The sequence below is a fragment of the Terrapene carolina genome, unplaced genomic scaffold (assembly GCF_002925995.2).
Source record: "Terrapene carolina triunguis isolate 2854851 unplaced genomic scaffold, T_m_triunguis-2.0 Scaffold33956, whole genome shotgun sequence".
NCBI classification, from domain to species: domain Eukaryota; kingdom Metazoa; phylum Chordata; order Testudines; family Emydidae; genus Terrapene; species Terrapene triunguis.
The window spans coordinates 503,155-517,436 of record NW_020698307.1 but is presented as its reverse complement, the minus strand read 5'-3'; the positions used below and the strand labels follow the sequence as shown (position 1 = coordinate 517,436).

General features: G+C 50.9%; 1 pseudogene; it reads right to left on the bottom strand.

The window, feature by feature from the left end:
* Positions 1-2,746: 2,746 nt before the first annotated feature.
* The window catches only part of LOC112120906, a 64,950-nt pseudogene continuing 53,414 nt past the window's right edge, over positions 2,747-14,282 (bottom strand).

Below are 14,282 nucleotides of genomic sequence, written 5' to 3'. Positions count from 1 at the left end.
GCAAATCATACCTGGCTAACCTAATTGCCTTGTATGATGAGATAACTGGCTCTGTGGATGAGGGGAAAGCAGTGGACATGTTATTCCTTGACTTTAGCAAAGCTTTTGATACGGTCTCCCATGGTATTCTTGCCAGCAAGGTAAAGAAGTATGGGCTGGATGAATGGACTATAAGATGGATAGAAAGCTGGCTAGATCATCGGGCTCAATAGGTAATAATCAATGACTCCATGTCTAGTTGGCAACCAGTATCAAGCGGAGTGCCCAAAGGGTCGGTCTTGGGGCCGCTTTTGTTCAATATCTTCATAAATGATCTGGAGGATGGCGTGGACTGCACCCTCAGCAAGATTGCAGATGACACTAAAGTGGGAGGAGTGGTAGATATGCTGGAGGGTAGTGATAGGATACAGAGGGACCTAGACAAATTAGAGGATTGGGCCAAAAGAAATATGATGAGGTTCAACAAAGACAAGTGCAAAGTCCTGCACTTAGGACGGAAGAATCGCATGCACTGCTACAGACTAGGGACCAAGTGGCTAGGCAGCAGTTCTGCAGAAAAGGACCTAGGGGTTATAGTGGACGAGAAGCTGGATATGAATCAACTGTGTGACTTTGTTGCCAAGAAGGCTAACGGCATTTTGGGCTGTATAAGTAAAAGCATTGCCAGCAGATCGAGGGACGTGATCATTCCCCTCTATTTGGCATTAGTGAGGCCTCATCTGGAGTACTGTGTCCAGTTTTGGGCCCCACACTACAAGAAGGATGTGGAAAAATTGAAAAGAGTCCAGCGGAGGGCAATAAAAATTATTAGGGGGCTGGAGCACATGACTTATGAGGAGAGGCTGAGGGAACTGGGACTGTTTAATCTGCAGAAGAGAAGAATGAGGGAGGATTTGATAGCTGCTTTCAACTACCTGAAAGGGGGTTCCAAAGAGGATGGATCTAGACTGTTCTCAGTGGTACCAGATAACAGAACAGGAGTAATAGTGTTAAGTTGCAGTGGGGGAGGTTTAGGTTGGATATTAGGAAACACTATTTCACTAGGAGGGTGGTGAAGCACTCGTATGGGTTACCTAGGGAGGTGGTGGAATCTCCTTCCTTAGAGGTTTTTAAGGCCCAGCTTGAAAAAGCCCTGGCTGGGATGATTTAGTTGGGGATTGGTCCTGCTTTGAGCAAGGGGTTGGACTAGATGACCTCCTGAGGTCCCATCCAAGCCTGATATTCTTTGATTCTATGGTTCTAAGGTGGCCCATTTGAAACAGTTGACAAGAAGGTATGAGTATCAGTAGGGGAAAAATTAGTTTTTGTAGTGACCTATCCACTCCCAGTCTTTATTCAGGCCTAAATTGATGGTGTCCAGTTTGCAAATTAATTCCAGTTCTGCAGTTTCTCGTTGGAATCTGTTTTTGAAGTTTTTTTGATGAAGAAATGCCACTTTTAAGTCCAGAAGGCGGTGAACAGAACCCAGACGAATTGTGATTAATTTCCTGGAGCAACTTTATTTTCTTTGTACTCTAAACCTCATATGACAACAAAAATATTACCCTTTTGACTGATTTATGGCCAAGAAAAAAGGTTTCCCAATGAGGCTTTGCCAAATTTCATGTTATGTGTCATTAAGTGACAGTGTCTTTAATACAATTAAGTTAATTTGTGATGATTCAGTAAAGGAATACATCCCCTTCTCTATTTCTTTATCAAATTACATTTGTTGTGTCCTTATAACTAAGAACATGAAGAGCGCAGCAGTACATTGAAATCAACAGTGGACACTGACAGTACATTGCCTGTAAATAATATTTCTAAAGGAAAATAAACTAAAAAAATGGAGATTGTAGAAGAGATTTCTGTCTATATGAATATAGCATTTGAGGTTGGGGTCCATATTTTGTTAATTGATGTGAGAAAAAGAAAGGAAGGGTCATATCTTGATTACTGATTGTATGTAGCTAGAAAGTTAAAAATCACATGAATTAATGCTGACAGAAGTTCAAAGAATATTATGTAATCTTGTGTGAGTTAACTTAAATGTATTGCTTAATTAACTCTATCATTTTTTCACCTATTAATTTTTAAAGATGTATTGCAGGAGGTGGGTGTATATGCCCTGCCTTCCAGAGAGAACCAGTCAAGACAATAAAGAGAGGGGGAGAGAGAGAGAGAACAGCTGCACAAGTGTATAGTTGTGATGTTTATGACACATGTACATTATTACTGTACAACCCAGTCTGACAATTTAATAGTTGAAATTCCACAATAGAAATACAAATGATGTTATTTAGATAAATTAAACTTCAATATAGATTTGAGGGAAGAATCAAAAAATAAATGCAAATAATTCCATTTCTAAAAATATGTTCAGATGCTTATTTTTGAAATACCGTTGGAATTGTAAATTAAAATATTCTTGTATTTACACCTTGTTACAATAATATTTTCTAAATTAGAATAATCTTTTTTCTTTCGTATTTTACACTGAGATTTCACAGGGGTAGAAAATTCTAACAGGAGTGAATGACCCCCCATCCACCACCATCTGCTACCCCTGGGGCACAGGATGGGAAAGGTGAGGGCTGGGGGTTGCCAGGTGTCCGGTTTTTGAATGGAACCTCCAGTTGAAAAGGGAAACGGGCAGCATCCGGTCAACACAAGAAGTCCAGTAGCTTGCAGTAACTGGCCCCCACCACAGGGGGGTGGGAAGAGCCGCAGGTCTTGGAGGGGTCAGTCTTTGCCGTGGGTGTCGCTGTCAGGGACAGAGATTCCCTCCGGCTTCAGATGGGACCGGGCAGATTATCAGGAGAGCCGCGTTTTCACCCCCAGCGGCAAGACCAGGACTGTAATAAGGGCAGAGTGTCCTGGAGAAAGTGCCAGTGAAAGTGAAGAGATGGGACCTGTCAGTCACATTGTAAAACAAGACCTCGCCCGCCTCATAGTCCAGGAAAATCCCCATGCGGCTGGGCCCAACGCTCACGGGGAGGGAGGTCCAGGAGGAGGTGAGGGCCTTGTATTCTCCATTCCCTAGCCACACGGCCCAGTACCCATCCTCAGGTGTGTATGTGACCCTCCCCTTCCTCCTCACAGATTCCCTACAAACCCCCAGGTCCCAGTCAGTCTTGTCTCCCACCCCCACCTCCCAGTAATGCCTCCCACCCGTGAATCCCTCAGCACGCAGGACACAGACACAAGGATCAAATCTCTCAGGGTTGTCGGGCAGATCCTGGCGTGTGTCTCCGTATCTCACATGTTTTCGATCCTTAGACAGGACGAGGTTGGGCTGAGCTGTGTTTGGATCCAGAGTCATGTCCACTGGGGACAGAGTCACAGAATCAGTGCCGGGGGCAGGGGCTGGTCACTGGGATCAAAGGGAAATTAACCCACAACCCCATTAATTGCTGTGTTGGGGGTGGGGAGGTTTGTTGCCTGAGGGGAGTTCAGGCAGTGGGGTTGGAGTCAACCACAGATTGAAGCACCGCGTCTCCAAAGGCCGCATCATCTCTGGCCTGGTGAGTGATTGCGTAGTGCATCGTGAACGTATGTATCGAGGACCATGTAGCCGCCTTGCAGATTTCCTGAGTGGCGACTTGAGCCAGGAATGCGGCCGAGGAAGCCTGGGCCCTGGTGGAGTGGGCTGTAATCAGTGGGGCAGGTACCTTCGCCCAGTTGTAGCATTCTCGAATGCAGGACGTGATCCACGAAGAGATACATTGCAAAGAGACAAGGAGACCCATCATCCTGTCCGCCATGACCACAAAGAGTTGGACGGACTTCCTGAATGGTTTAGTCCTTTCTATATAGAAAGCTAGGGCTCTTCAAACATCCAGAGAATGAAGCCTGCACTCCCTGCCAGAGGAGTGTGGCTCGGGATAAAACACAGGGAGAAAAATGTCCTGGCCCATGTGAAACTGGGAGACCACCTTAGGAAGAAAGGCTGGATGGGGTCTGAGTTGGACTTTATCTTTGTGAAAAACCATGTAAGGGAGCTCGGATGTGAGAGCTCTGAGCTCCGAAACCCTTCTAGCTGAGGTGATAGCCACAAGAAACGCGACCTCATATGAGAGATACAGTAAGGAGCACGTCGCCAAGGGCTCAAAGTGGGGGCCCGTGAGAGTGGAGAGGACCAGATTAAGGTCCCAGGCGGGGACAGGTTGGCGCGTATGCGGGAAGAGTCTATCCTGGCCCTTAAGGAAGCGACTGATGGGGGTTCGCAAAGACCGAGAGGCCATCAGCTCCCTGGTGGAAGGCAGAGATGGCGGCCAGATGGACCTGTATCGAGGATAATGAGAGGCCTTGCTGTTTCAGGTGAAGGAGGTAGTCCAATATAAACAGAACGGTGGCAAGCAACAGAGTCTGTCCGTGCTGCTTCACCCAGATGGGAAAACGTTTCCACTTGGCCACGTACATGGCTCTGGTAGAAGGCTTTCTACTACTGAGGAGGACTTGTCTGAGTTGATGGGAGCAGGCCATTTCAGTGGGGTTCAGTCATGGAGCATCCAGGCTGAGAGGTGGAGCGACTCCAGATTCGGGTGCCAGAGGCGGCCGTGATCCTGCGTGATTAAGTCCGGAAGCAGCGGTAACACGAGCAGCGCACCTACGGACATCTATAGAAGCGACGTGAACCAGTGCTGGGGCAGCCATGCCGGTGCTATCAGGATGACTTGTGCACGATCCCTGTGGATCTTGAGGAGCACCCTGTGGACCAGTGGAATCGGCGGGAAGGCGTAAAACAGGCAGCCCCCCCACGGGAGGAGGAAGGCATCCACGATCGAACCTGGACTGCGCCCCATGAGGGAGCAGAACCGCTGACATTTCTTGTTCTCTTGCGTGGCAAACAGGTCTATCTGGGGAGAGCCCCAGAGTTGGAAGATTGAGACTGCCACATCTCGCTGGAGAGACCACTTGTGGCTGTGGAAGGACCAGCTGAGGGTGTCTGCCAGACCATTCTGCACACCTGGGAGGTAAGATGCCTGCACGTGAATCAAATGTTTCACACAGAAGTCCCACAGTGCGAGGGCTTCCCGGCACAGGGGAGAGAAGCGTGCACCCCCTGTTTGTTGATATAGAACATTGCTGAGGTATTGTCTGTGAGGATCGCGACACACCTGCCCTCCAAGTGAGTTTTGAAGGTCTGGCAGGTAAGATGCACCACCCTCAGATCCCTGACATTTATGTGTAAGGCTAGGTCCTCTGGAGACCAGAGGCCCTGAGTCCTGAGACCCCTCAGATGCACTCCCCATCCCAGATCCGACGCATCTGTCACCAATGAGAGGGAGGGCTGAGGGCTGGCGAACGGCACTCCCGCACCAATCTCCCATGGGTTGAGCCACCATAGGAGGGAGTCCAGCACCACATGGGGCAGGGTTACAACGGTGTCCAAGGTGTCCCTGGCTGGCCGATACACCGACACCAGCCAGGACTGGAGAGGGCGTAGCCTGAGCCTGGCGTGTCGCACCACATATGCCCCAGCAACTTCAGGCAGTTCCTCGCTGTAGTTGTGGGAAACTGCCTGAGACCTTGAATAATGTCGGTTAACGAACGGAACCTGGACTCCGGGAGGTACGCCCTGGCTTGAGTCGAGTCCCGGACTGCCCCTATGAACTCCGTCCTCTGAACCGGGGATAGAGTGGATTTGGCCTCATTTAGGAGAAGGCCAAGCTTGAGGAAGGTCTGCCTTATAAGGACCACCTGATCCTCCACCTGAACTCTGGAGCGGTCCTTGATTAGCCCGTCTTCGAGGTAAGGGAACACCTGAATCTGGCGTTTGTGCAGAAAAGCTGCCACGACTGCCATGCACTTCATGAAGACTCTCGGGGCCATCGACGGCCCAAATGGAGATGAGTCGGCAAACCGGAGATGAGTGTTGCCCACCACAAACCTGAGGTAACACCTGTGTTGAGGGATTATTGCAATATGGAAATACGCATCCTTCAAATCGAGGGTGACGTGCCAGTCTCCTGGATCCATGGAGGGAATAATGGAAGTCAGAGAAACCATGTGGAACTTGAGCTTCTTCACAAACTTGTTCAGATGCCGCAGGTCCAGAATGGGTCTGAGGCCCCCTTTTGACTTTGGTATTAGGAAATACCAGGAGTAGAACCACTTGCCCCTTAGCTCCTGAGGAACTTCCTCCACTGTCCCCACTGCAAGAAGGGACTGCACTTCTTGAAATAGAAGTTGGTCGTGAGAGGGGTCCCTGAAGACGAATGGGGAAGGGGGCTGAGGGGGCGGAAGGGCACAGAATTGGATGGAATAACCCCTTTCTACTGTGCGGAGCACCCAGCAGTCCAAAGTAATTCGGGACCAGGCATGGTAGAAGGGGGATAGACGGGACGAGAAGGTAAGGCTGGAAGGATCCAAGGTCCTGACTAGTAGGTCATCCTCGACTGCACCATCAAAACTGGAGTCTAGGCCCCGATGGGGGTTTTGGTTGACCAGAGGACTGTCCGGAGGACGGGTGCTGCCTCCTCCTACCACTTCTACTCCGCCTACGCAAGACATCTTGACAGCTCTGAGGCTGATATGGCTGCATGGCGGGTTGCGGTCTAAAATGTCTACACTGTGTGGCCGGTGTATGCAGGTCCAGTGAGCGCAAGGTGGCCCTCGAGTCCTTTAAACTATGGAGCCACTTGTCTGTCTTCTCTGAGAACAAAGTGGTTCCTTCAAAGGGAAGGTCCTGGATGGTTTGTTGAACCTCATGGAGCAGACCGGAAACCTGCAGCCAAGACCCTCACCTCATCACCACCCTCGTGGCCAACATGCGTGAGGGAGCATCGGCTGCATCCAGGGCCGCTTGGAGAGAGGCTCGGAGATCAGCTTCCCCTCTTCCACTAGGGCTGAAAACTCCACTCGCGAGTCCTGAGGGAGAAGCTCCACAAATTTGGATATCACCAAGCAGGTGTTCTGGCCATACCGGTTTACAATGGCCTGCTGCTTAGCTATGCAGAGTTGCAAGCCCCTGGTGGAGTAGACCTTCCTACCAAAGAGGTCCAGCTTCTTGGCCTCCCTATTCTTTGGGGTAGAGCCTTGGAACCCCTGGCGCTCCCTTTGGTTGGCCGCATCCCCAGAGTGTCTGGGGGAGGGTGGGCATACAGGTGCTCATGCCCCCTGGACAGAACAAAATAGCGTCTTTCCGTTTTCTTGGCCATGGGGGCCAAAGAAGCTGGGGTCTGCCAGAGGGTTCTAGAAGGGTCAACAACTGTTTTAATTAATGGCAGAGCGACCCTGGAAGGGCCCGAGGGGGCAAGGATGTCCACTACTGGGTCCACATCCACCTCCTCAGCCTGAATAGCCAGGCTTTGGGCAGCCCTCCGGAGCAGCTGCTGAAGCACCCGGTTGTCCTCATGTGCTGGCGCAGTCGAAGTCCCCGCAACCATTTCGTCTGGTGAAGAAGAGGAGGAGAGGACTGGTAGCTGACCCTCCTCGCTACCTTCAGCCCCTCTGGGGTCCCGCGGCACATGGTACTCAGGCTGCGGTGCCGGTGCAGATGGAGAATTCGGCACCGTGACCGGTACCGGGGTTGACACTGTCTGCCACGGCATACTTGATGGTGCCGGTGGCATCGAGGATGAGGTCCTCACCGGTGCTGGTGTCTGTGAAGGTGATGCCAGAGCTTGTTGAGCGAGTGGTACTCCCCTCTCAGACAACGGTGCCGCTGGCGGAGGCACCTGCGCTGACGCTACTGACGTCGAGGACACCGAAGCGGACCTGGAACGCGGGCCATGCATCTGACCCTGGCTCTGGTGGTAAGCCCAGGGTGTCCAGAAAGGCCACTGGGAGGGCGGTTGCCAGTGTTGCTGCCACGGTGCCGGATAAGGTTGGTGGGTCCTTTGGGACCCGGATCTCTTGCTCCGCGATCTGATGGAGTGATAGGATTCTGCCTCTGACTCTGAGGTCTCTGAGTAGGAGGACCACGGAGGAGCAGTACCCACGGCTGCCGGCGAGCGGTGCCACGAGGCTGGGGAATGGAGTGGTCCCTCTCTCTGCACTGGTGGTGCCAGGGCAACCCGGGGCGGGGATTGCCGTGCAATCATGGCTGGTTTGCCCCTTGAATGTATCAGGGGGCGTTTGGTCAGTGGTGACTTGTCCCTCTTCTGCGGGGAGGATGGCATCGGCAGACACATCAGGTCCAAGGCTGCCTCGAACGCCTCTGGCATCAATGGGAGTCGCATGTCCTCTTGTTGGTCCGGGGACTGGGACCGGTTTGGACTCGACTGAACCCCAACCTGGGCAGGAGTCGACGAGACCTCGGGTGGAGGCGCCGGCAGGGCGGCTTGTCCCAACGCACTTGTGGACGCCACATGCCCTTTAAGGTCCTGATGGAGTGATCATCCCCTCACCAGCCGCTTCCTTTTCACAGGCACCGGAGCCACGTGGAAGCCGATTTCTTGTGTCCCGATTTGAGTCGGTGACAGGACTTAGAGTCCTTAGACTGGGCCTCTTCTCACACCATCGGTGCCGGAGCACTGCGCACTGACAAAGATCTACTCGGCGCCGTCTCCGCGGGTTCCGGATCAAAATGTGGCTGCAAAGCTGCCTTCATCAGCAGAACTCTAAGTCTCTGCTCCCGGTCCTTAAGTGTTCTAGGACAGAAACCCTTAGAAAGGTGCCATATCTGTTTCTGGTGACTCTCCCCGAGACACTGCAAACAGGAAGAGTGAGGGTCACTCTTCGGCATAAACTTTCGGCAGACCCCACAGAGTTTAAACCCTGGGGACTCGGGCATGCCCCAGGACGGGACAAAAACAGTGTTGGGGGGGGGACCCTCCAACTAACTAAGTAGGAAACAACAACTATGAACAAATCTGAACTATATACACGAAGAGTAGAGACACTGCTAAAGCGCTTGCTGCAAAAGCGAGCACAGTTCCAGCTAGCTGTCACCGGCGGTAAGAAGGAACTGAGGGGGTGGAGGGTCGGCAGGGCCCTATATTGGGCGCCATGGAGGCGCCACTCCCGGGGGCGCCCAGGCCAACCCTACGGATGCTGCTAAGGGAAAATCTTCCGGCTGGCATGCACGTGGCGTGCACACACCTGCTTAGAATGGACATGAACAATCAGTCGAAAGAGAACCTGAACATCTAGAATGCATCTACTGGCCTACTACGGATATCAAGATAACATACGCTATAACTGATGCCTATTTGCACTGGTGCATTCATCAGCTATGTATGCACATTTTTGGAATATGGTGAGAAAGTTCTTCACTTTTTCAACTCCTGAGTCTTTCCCTGTTGCACCACGTGCTTCTAGAGAGTCAGCTGAATTTCTTGCAGAAAGATAGTGAACATTTGCAAGTCTTGTTCGGAACCACTGTCCAACTTCAGGATGAACAAGTGACAATGCACTTAACATTGGCCTCCAGCTTGTAGTGTGTGGTATCTCTTCCTTAAATAGAAAGTATGATGCAACAGTTACGTTGGTTCATATAAACTGAGTTGTCTCCAGCATTCTTAACAGCCTCATTAAGTTCTTCTAAAATTGGCTTTGACAGTGACTGGCTCATAAGGCTTTCTGCATGATGCAGTCCAGAGGCACGGTGTTTTGTAGCCTTTTCATATAGGTTGTCAGTATTGGCTTTGCTGATCGGTCTGGCAAATCAACCTCCTCCACTTTTGTTATATAAATCCATGGTACACCCACATCTTGAATACTGCGTGAAGTTCTGGTCACCCCATCTCAAAGAAGATATATCGGAATTGGAAAAGGTACAGAGAAGGGCAACAAAAATGATTCGGAGTATGGAACAGATTCCATATGAGGAGAGATTAAAAAGACTGGGATTTTTCAGCTTGGAAAAGAGTTGACTAAGAGAGGATATGATAGAGGCTTATAAAATCTTGACTGATGTGGAGAAAATGAATAAGGAAGTGTTATTTACCCCCTCACTTAACATAAGAATAAGGGGTCATCCAATGAAATTAATAGGCAGCAAGTTTAAAACAAACAAAAGGAATTATTTCTTCACACAGTGCACAGTCACCTATGGAACTTTTTGCCAGGGATGTTATGAAGGCTAAAATTATAACAGGGTCCAAAAAAAGAACTCAATAAATTCATGGAGGCTAGGTCCATCAATGGCTATTAGCCAGGATGGGCAGGGATGGTGTCCCTAGCCTGTTTGCCAGAAACTGGGAATGGGCGACAGGGGATGGATCACTTGATGATTACCTGGCCTGTTCATTCCCTCTGAAGCATCTGGCACTGGCCACTGTCAGAAGACAGGATACTGGGGTAGATGGACCATTAGTCTAACCAATATAGCCGTTCTTGCATAAAAATGAATTATAATAATAAAGTTTAGTACAGAAACTCCCCAAGATACTCACCTCTCAAGATAGCAATGATGAGGGATAATGACCTTGGCAAATAATGCATTTTATCTTGGCTTACTAGGAAACATATATTTATATAAGTTTCCCAGTCACAAATCTAGCATGCTGGAGTGAAGTCACTAAAACATAGTCCAACAAACAAATGCTCTGTCCGCTGTTGCTTGTCATGTCACCATTCACTCTATCGCTCCATCCCCAATGGTCTTGCACCGTCACCTTCTGCTGCCACCTGTCACTGTGACCTCTGCGAGTCGGTCTCTCAAGGTTCCATCCAGCTCTGTGATTTCAGCTCTCAGTGGGGGAACCTCGCTGCTAGTGCAGACTGGGCAGTCTCTTCCACAGAAACACTGTCCCGCAGCAGGTCTAGGCACTTAGACCTGATTATCAGTGATTTCAGCTCTAGTGGTCACTTAACAAACCAAAAGACTCTCTATGGAGCCTAATCAGCTCTGTCTTTTAACAGAGGAGGACGGGGGCAGGAAAAATAGTGCCTGTGACTCTTAGGCAGAGCCCACACACCAAGCAAAACACGTCTCTCACCCTCTGTCTCTCCACCAGGATCTGGCATCCAAACCTCCTGCTTAGCAAGTGCAGTTCAGCTGAAGATGACCAGTGCTTAATTTGTAATGAAACAGGTGCCAGGTTCAAGCAAGTTTGTTACTTTCATAATTGATGTGGCAAGCCCAGAGGTCCCAGAGCTATGAGCTGCCAAGCCAAGCCAAGTCATGGCAAGCCCTAGCACAAATTAAGCACTGAAGGAGACCCCTTCATTCAGGCAGGCCAGGTACAGTTCTGCTGCCCTTTACTCATACAATAAGGATGACAACATTTCATGACCCCCACATTCAGTACTACAGTGATTTGTAACCCAACACCAGCCAAAATTGATCACATGGGCAGCATGGATCTGTCTGCTGGATACCTAGGCAGAGTAGGTGTGTTCATGTAAATACAGTCTGGTCCTGAAGCCTTCCCCTGACCCGGGCTCATCACTGGCTGTCAGGGGAGAGCTCCTTCAGATATAATTTGAAATTATTAGGTCAGCCAATATAGCTGAAACGAATTTGCCACCACTGTTACAAATAACAGCTCCATGAGGACACTAGTCTTTGTTCATACTTTTCAAATCCATTATGCTTTCTCAGGTACAAGTATTTTCTCATATTCTGTATATGCTTTCAAAGTGTGTATTAATGTTGCAATTTCAATTCAAATTTCCAACCAACAATTAAATTGTCAACACTGCATATAACTGGAGGGGGAGGTGTTGGGGAAATTCAGGGGGGTGTATGCCTCCCCTAGGGAGGATCGGGGGGGTCAAGCAGAGGGGCAGATGCAAGGAGGGTAGGGAGAGGAGCAGGCACTGGGGGAAACAGTGCTGGGGCATGGAATGGGGCAGGCACCAGGGCCAACAAGGGACAAGGGGAGGGGCAGACACCAGGGAGTAGAGCGGGGCAAGGGAAGGGGTGGATGCTAGAGGGGCAGGGGAAAGAGCAGGTGCTGGGGAACAGAAGGGGGGTACAGGAAAGGACAGGCAAAAGGAGTGAAGGGCAGGAGTGGGCAGAGGACACAGCTGGGACTCTCCATGCCAGCCGGCCAGCCCCACAGCCACCACCTTCCAGCAAGGCAAATCCCACAGCCAGCCCCTCCCCTCATCCAGGCCCTCCCCCAGGTCACCGGCCATCCATCTGGGCTGGACTTACTGGGAGGGTGTGGGGTGTAATTGAGTACTCAGCAGGGGGTGGGGCGGGAGAACAAGGGCTGTTGCTAATGAGGCCGGGGTAGTGGGGAGAGAAGGGGGCATTTCCCTGCTTCCGGCATCTGGGAGAAGCTGCACCGGGTGCCAGTCCCAGGACACACCCACGTAATGCATCTGCACTAGGGGTTTGCATTGGGGCAGCTACATTAGTGCAAGGAAATGCTGTGCCAGGGTCTGTATCCCCTCCTGTCACTGGGGTTACGGATCAATAATTACAGGGTCACTGGACCAGGGGAGCTAGAGTCTGGGGCTCCCAGGTGGGGCCCGACACACTGGGCTGCAGAGTCATTCTCACTCCCATGCTCTGGCCCAGTGCCCATGGCAGTGTTTAGACACGGGGGCGCCTTCAGCAGCAGAGATTGAGGGAGCCCCACGCCAGACACTCTGCGGTTCCAGCCCTCACCTGAGAGGGGGAACCCACATTCCAATTCCTGCCCCACATCACACGGGGGGATTGAACCTGGGGCTCCCAGCTGAGGGCCCAGACACTGGGCTAAAGGTGAGAAGGGAAGTGGTGGCACCTTTTTCTGTTCAAACTAGTCAGCAAAGTCAACATGTATTCGGGAAGAGTTTCAATCAATCCGAAATAGATAATTATTCTGCAGCTAAACTATTTGCACCCAAATTTCACCCAGCTCCACTGCAAACCTGTCTGAGCAATTTAGGAGCACAAATCCCAGTGACTTGCAGTGAGTGCCTATCAACATCCCCAGCAACACAGTTATGGGCAGGCCAGGTTCAGGACATCAGCTATGAAACATTTCAGAGTGGCCGTTAAATTTCCCCTTCATAGAAAAATTTCCCCCAAGCAAGCCCCTGATCTCACCCCCAAAATCAGGCTGAAAATAAATGGAGACTCGGCTTCAGCCTGAACTCTCTGCTCAGAGCGATTTGTCCCATGGACTCTGTGAGCGGCGCAGACCCTCTGCAGCTGCCCCTGGGCATCTCCCAGAGCAGATAACGGTCACAGAGACCATCTCAGATGTCTCCAGCTAATGACTGCACCAGCCACCCCCCTGGCTCTCATTAACCAGCCCTGGGTCAGACATACTGGGAACTTTCACATCAAGACTCAGGCCTGGTCTACACTACGCGGTTAGGTCGACTTTAGCCGCGTTAAATCGACTTAAGCCTGGACACGTTTACACTACGAAGCCCTTTCTTTCGACTTAAAGGGCCCTTTAAACCGGTTTCTTTACACCACCTAGACGAGGGGATTAGCGATAAAATCGGCCTTAGGGGGTCGGAATTGGGTTAGTGTGGACGGAATTCGACATTATTGGCCTCCGGGAGCTATCCCACAGTGCTTCATTGTGACCGCTCTGGACAGCACTCTCATCTCAGATGCACTGGCCAGGTAGACAGGAAAAGCCCCGCGAACGTTTGAATTTCATTTCCTGTTTGCTCAGCGTGGAGAGCACAGGTGACCATGCAGAGCTCATCAGCACAGGTAACCGTGATGGAGTCCCAGTCCCAGTCCCAGGATCGCACAAGAGCTCCAGCCTGGACCGAACGGGAGGTACGGGATCTGATCGCCATCTGGGGAGATGAATCAGTGCTCGCCGAACTCCGAAGCAGTAAAAGAAATGGCAAAACATTAGAAAAGATCTCCAAGGCCATGAAGGACAGAGGCCATAACAGGGACGCACAGCAGTGCCGCGTGAAAATTAAGGAGCTAAGGCAAGCCTACCACAAAGCCAGAGACGCAAACGGAAGGTCCGGGGCTGAGCCGCAAACATGCCGCTACTACGCGGAGCTGCATGCCATTCTAGGGGGTGCAGCCACCACTAGCCCAAGCGTGTGCTATCAGTCCCTCGCTGGAAACAGGGAAGCGGGTTCGGCGGACGAGGAAGATGAGGATGGAGAGAACATAGATAGCTCACAGCAGCAAGGAAGCGGAGAAACCAGTTACCCCAACAGCCAGGATATGTTTGTCACCCTGGACCTGGAACCAGTAACCCCAGAACTCACCCAAGACCCTGCTGGCACACAGGGGACCTCCGGTGAGTGTACCTTTGTAAATATTACACATGGTTTAAAAACAAGCGTGTTTAATGATTAATGATTAATTTGCCCTGGCAATCGCGGCCAGTACAGCTACTGGAAAAGTCTGTTAACGTGTATGGGGATGGAGCGGAAATCCTCCAGGGACATCTCCAGAAAGCTCTCCTTCATGTACTCCCAAAGCCTTTGCA